Genomic DNA, 6,685 nt, shown 5'->3' with positions numbered 1-6,685 from the left:
CCCCATTTCCATTCTCAATTTTATATTTGGTATACCATTATATGGGATCCTTTTATGGTCTAATGATCAGATAAGGTTGACCTCATTTCATGGATCAGTGATCAAGTTTATATTTGGTATACTATTATATGGGATCCTTTTATGGTCTAATGATCAGATAAGGTTCACCTCATTTCATGGATCAGTGATCAAGTTTATATTTGGTATACCATTAATGGTCTAATGATCAGATAAGGTTCACCTCATTTCATGGATCAGTGATCAAGTTTATATTTGGTATACCATTATATGGGATCCTTTTATGGTCTAATGCTCAGATAAGGTTGACCTCATTTCATGGATCAGTGATCAAGTATATATTTGGTAAATTATTATATTCGATCTTTTTATGGTCTAATGGTCAGATAAGGTTCACCTGATTTCATGGATCAGTGATCAAGTTTATATTTGGTATACTACTATATGTGATCCTTTTATGTTCTAATGATCAGATAAGGTTGACCTCATTTCATTAATTGATGATCAAGTTTAAAGTTATTGTGGCTAAGTCCATACATGTATCTCAGATACTATAATTGGTTATCAAAAGTACCAGGATTATAATTTTATACGCCAGACGCGCGTTTCGTCTACATAAGACTCATCAGTGACGCTCAGATCAAAATAGTTAAAAAAGCCAAATAAATACAAAGTTGAAGAGCATTGAGGACCCAAAATTCCAAAAAGTTGTGCCAAATACGGCTAAGGTAATCTACTCCTGGGGTAAGATGCCAACTTCATTTGGCGTATGGAAATATTGTAAGGTGTGCATGTCAGACTGGCAGGTTTTATCTGACCTTGACCTCAATTTAATAGTTAATTGGTCAATGTTAAATTATTATAAATATGTCTTTTTCTCAGATACTATAAGCAAATGGCTAAACTATATTTGGTGTATAGAATGATTGTAAAGTGTTCATGTTAGTCTGGTAGGGTTCATCTGACCTTGATCCTTAATATCAAGTTTATGTGATGCTTGTCCTGTTCTGCATGAAAGCCTCCATATATTCAGATTCAACAATAATAAACACCTCCCATCAGTGTTCAAGAAGTGGGGGAAATTATATTTTCATGGACACAAGCAAACCACACCCATAATCATAAATGTGGACTTTAAAGATTTCAGAATCAATTCAAATTATGCAAATAATAGAAAAGAAACATGAAAACATTATATGGCCACATTACTAGCAATTTCATAAAGACAGGTGAGCATAGATTAAGTTTCAAAATAATATCTGAATGTCTGATAATTTCTTTCATTCTGCACAAAAATAAGCAGTCAAGTCATAAATTCCTTACTTCTTTATTTAAAGCAGATTTGGTCTTGGTACCTCCTCAGCTTCTGTCTTATATAATACCTAGGATCTCAATAACAACCAACAGATAATAAGGCTTTGACAATCAATACCATGGACACAGAAGACCCTCTATCCTGACCTTCAAACAACCTTTATACAAGTAACCAGTATTTTGCTGTGTCAGTAAATAACAATTATATAGCTGGATTATTATATATTTTATTGATATTTGAGCAATACTTCCATAATACAATGAGCATGCATACACACATGTTACAATAAAATTCTTAAGCTGAAAATAAGGCAAGAAAATAGAGGAAAACAAAAATTGATAACATTATACTTGGCAAGAAATTGTACCACAGCTAAAAACAAAGGCTTTTCTAGGCAAAATAGTGTTTAGAACAAGCAATTTCAACTAATGCAAATTTCCTCATTACCTTGTTATCCTTTTTAACACTTGGTATCATTTTTAAACAAAATTTATAAAAGTTTGTTATTTAAATTCACATCTTATAAAGAAAATATAATGCTTTCGAAATTTTTAATTAATTTCAATAAGTTATAATTAGAACAAATTTTGTGACCAACTTTGATGTTAGGTAAACAAATTTGGTCAACAGTTGATTACTCTGCAAATATATGAATTTCAACACATTTAAAATTTCTAGAGAATATTTAAAAGTTGCCATACATTTCTGGTTTGTTTTATTCACTTTGTCTGTGAAATATAACTAGTGTTATACTCCTAATGGATCACATCTTGTCACATTCTTATCAACTGAATGACTCTGAAGATTTAGATATTAGAGGAATAGAATTATTTAATTGATATTAACATGATTTTATTTACATTGATTTAGGTACCCTGATTAATTACAATTATTTATATACATACGAATTATGACATGATGTTACAATGAGTACAATGACAATGATCACGTGTCCTATATCATTTTGATCCTGTCGATTAATTAAATTGTTTATGTTTGTTATAACAAATAATACCATGTTTCTTTGGCTTAAAAATTCACACATAAGTTGAAATACAATGTTTATTTACCCGCATTTAAAGTTCTGCTTTACCCTTATAGCTATGAATACCTGGCTATATATTTATGGTGCTTTTTTGATTGCAGTACTAGGTCAAACGTCATTTAAGGCTTCTTAATGTTAAGAATTGTTTTATATATCCATGGCAACCTTAATTTCCCTGAGTATTATGTCATTGACAGAAGTACCATATGATTGTCTGTATGTATCTATTATCTATTACAATTTTCTGTCCAACAAATGAACTGTTTCCTAATACAATTGAAAACTTTAGCAAAGATTTCAAAACAATAATCCAAGTTGGACAAAAATTGAAGGATCCTAAGTAAAACATGACTTTTAAAAATTTGGCAGTTTGGAAGGTAAAAGGCATTCAAAAATTTTGTTTTAAAATTTTTGTGATCATGAAAATGAAAACTGATTTTTATTAAGACTTTCATCCTTGATATTCTTATTATGATATAACTTAATTTACATGATAGAGTTAACACGTAAGCATGTATTGTTTGATGCTAATGATTCTATTCAATTTACTTTTTTCATGAATATTTGTATGTTCTTAAAAGCCTATAGTCAATCGGTTCATTCCCTCTATTCCCACTTTTTATAAATCTGGTAAGAAAAGGTAAAATTTCATGTGGGAATAGAAGGAAAACTTGTGCAAACAAAGGATTATACTGTACAAACATTTTTTAATCTACTGTTAATTGACCAGTGTTTTTTTTTATTAGAACAGGTAATAAGTTATTTTTGCATCTGTATGAATTCTGTTTTTCTTTAAACAAAATAAATAATGAAGTTAAGTTAACAGTTTTCACCCATTATTTTATATCTTTGATTATTGGTCCAAGTAATTATATTTTAAAGTATACTTTTATTCCACATCTTAAGCCAACAGGAATCACCAAAAAGCATTAAATTATCGTTAATTTAAAGTTACTTTGGAGTTTGAGAAATATTTATTTTGGATGACCGGCAGATATCCTTATTTCTTAAATTTGGAACTTTGAACCTGAAATCTCCAATAGAAACTGGAAGATGGCAAAACATAGAAAGAGAAAACAGGAAATGTGTATTGTGTTATTCAGATGCCATTGGTGATGAATACTGTAACAAAATGGGGGTTCTTTGAAATGGAACTTGTTTTCCCTAAAATTGTGTGATGATGTTGTTAAAACCTTACCGTTTATTGACTGTTTTTATTTTATATTTCTTGTACAACTTTGTGTAAACATTGTTAACTTTTTATTATTCTTAACGTCCATGTTTTGAATTTATATTCGGAACTCCCCTCGATTGTTCATGTCAAATGAAGTACATAAACGTTTACCAATCGTTCCGAACATTATTTTGGTAATTACCAATTCCGGTTTTGGTAATTTAGGTATTTTACCTAAATGGTAAATGGTAAACCATTTCGGTAAATGGTAAACCATTTTGGTAATGGTTTACCGAAGTATAAATACGGTGGAGAAAACCGATAAGACTTCAGTACGACTTTACCCTGGGCAAGTGACACACGCTAATTCCAAGCGATTAAATAACCAGAAATAACCAGACTATTTCCGTATAATGTTGGCTTGTTAGTTCCATAACAAGTTGTATTAGAGAATTACTTCTCGAGAGAAACGTTATCTTTTGACATTGAATTTGCGTTACCATTTGCCGATTACTTTACGTAAACTTTCTAGGTATTTATGTAATATAGTTCCGCTATCCATTTTCTTTACGATATTCTAATAAAGTAAAGTATTTATTTGTTAAACTAGAATACTGTTACTTAAGTTATTTATTATGTGTACGAATTGCTGATATTTATTGCACGTAAATACAAGTTGATTTTTATTCGACGAGTTTGTTATTCTTACAAAAACCTAAACGGAACCAAACTAAGATCTATCAGAATACCGCAACGTACCACAAAACCTATACAGAACCAACTGTAGATCTACCCGAATACCACGATACCAGAGAACCACGTTACCAAAGAAGAGTCGCCAGTTATAACTTTAGTTCATATATTCCATTCTTATAGCAACACACTAAGGGTTCTAATATTTATAGTTAACATCAAAGCCTGACCGCTCGGTAATCGTTACAGTGGTGGCAGCGGAGGCACGTACCTACATTTTTATATTCTTACAATAAGTTGAATAATATTTAAGATAAGGCATAAATAAATATAAGTAAAATGGATAGCGCGGAAAATAAATTTGAAACACCTAGGTTAACTGCCCAGGGTAGACCAGTACTCCCCCGATCTCGGTCCTGTGAAACTTTCCATGATCTGACGCCGACCGGAGAGATAAGTATAAGAGTGAACCAAGATCAATGGCCCTCACAAGAGAATACAGATAGATACGAAAAGGATGGTATACACCATACTGACAAAAGGCCATTGTCAGGAGGTCTATCACCATCAACGAAAGTGGCCATTGACCAAGCGAAAAATAAGGAAGTTTCAAATAGGGCAACGGTTGTGCATTTGGAACCAAATGCGACGTGGCCGGTAAAACAGAATCTTGGTGAAGAGTCAAGCACTCTTTATAACCATGCTGCCAGGTCTAGGTATGGGTTTTGGAGTCAGAAAGCAGAGGGTTCTACTATAGCAGCGGGTACTGTTATAGCAGAGGGTTATGCTGAAGCAGAGGGTACTGCTGAGGCAAAGGGTTCTGCTGAGGGAGACTCCGGGAATACAAGACGAGGCGCAACGTCTTGTGAATCCAGATGGGATTCGGGAGATTTACCTAGAACATTGGACCGGGGCGTACTCCATAATATGGGGGCAACGTACCAAGCATTACCTTTGACGTCCCGCGGACGATTCAGAGTTGGGGTTAACAGGACCGACCATGAACACCGTACTGATGAAATGACCAGTAATTTAAATTATTCTGGCATTAGCAATAAACCAAATTTTGACCGTGATTATGATATAAACTTACAAAATAAAAACTATTACAAAAAGAAACCAGTACTTTATGATGGAGAGACTAATTGGGAAGACTATTTAGTTCAGTTTGAATTAATTGCAGCAATTAATAAATGGTCTGACCTAGAGAAAGCTTTAGAATTAGCTACTAGCTTAAGAGGTACCGCCCAAAGTATTTTAACCAATTTAAAACCAGAGATGCGGACCAATTTTGTACAACTGACTGCAGCTTTAGCGTCACGTTTTCAACCAGAAAACCAAGCAGAAATGTACCGGGCGCAAATGAAAAGTAAAATACGCGGTCGCACGGAACAAATACCTGTATTAGGCCAAGACATAAAACGCCTTGTAAGATTAGCGTATCCATCAGCTCCAATGGAAGTTAGGGATTATTTAGCACGTGATTGTTTTATTGATTCTCTAAATGATGCTGACATGGAATGGGCTATTTTCCAGGCCAAAGCAAAAAATATTGATAACGCCATTCAAGTAGCTCTGGAGTATGAAGCCTTCCAAAACAATAGACGTAAATTACGACACTAAGCCAGTCCGTGCTGTAAATAAATATATAATAATTTTGATTTAGATAGGGATTTGTCTGAACAATTTGATGACATTTCAGGTCGTCTTTCAAAAATTTAATATAACAGAAATAACAATTTTTAATTCCAAGAAATAAAAGTGGTAGACCAAATGACTGGTCGGGGAAACTATTAGTAACTGAAACTGAGTACCAAGTTTTAGCTGAGACTAATTATGATTTATAGGAGAGTCCAATAATTTTAAAAAAATTGAGTCAGATAAATATATACTGATAGTTTATATGTAATTGTCAATGTTTTTGACATAGAATTAAATTGTTTGATTGATACCAGGTCCATTGTATGTGGGTAGTTTTTTTTATTATTTGTTATTCATCCATGAATAATACCATGTCCAAGATTGTGAAGACAGTGTTAACCAATACACGTAGTGGGATACCCCTGCATGACTAATGGAAGCGTAGTTATGACGATGGGGACTGCTGTATTACCAACACAGTCTGATAAATACTCGGTATCGTGTCTCATTATTGCTGACATAGATATACTTGTATCAATGATTATTGAGTTTGATTTTTATAGATAAAAGTCCATGTATTTATTGGATAAGGGAAAGAGTTTTTGTAGATTAAATGTAATATTATTTCAGATTTTTATTGATATTGTGTACATTTGATGATTGTTGTGTAATATGTAATTTGTTTTCAGGAAAATTATTTGTAAATAGCGCAATATGATCATTCGTCCCGCAGAGAATATTTGATGGTGCTCTATAAACATTTGTCAGAATACACAGAATCATCATAGTATTTCTGATG

Source organism: Mytilus edulis, chromosome 4 (assembly GCF_963676685.1).
Source record: "Mytilus edulis chromosome 4, xbMytEdul2.2, whole genome shotgun sequence".
NCBI lineage: Eukaryota > Metazoa > Mollusca > Bivalvia > Mytilida > Mytilidae > Mytilus > Mytilus edulis.
This window is presented reverse-complemented; position numbering follows the sequence as displayed.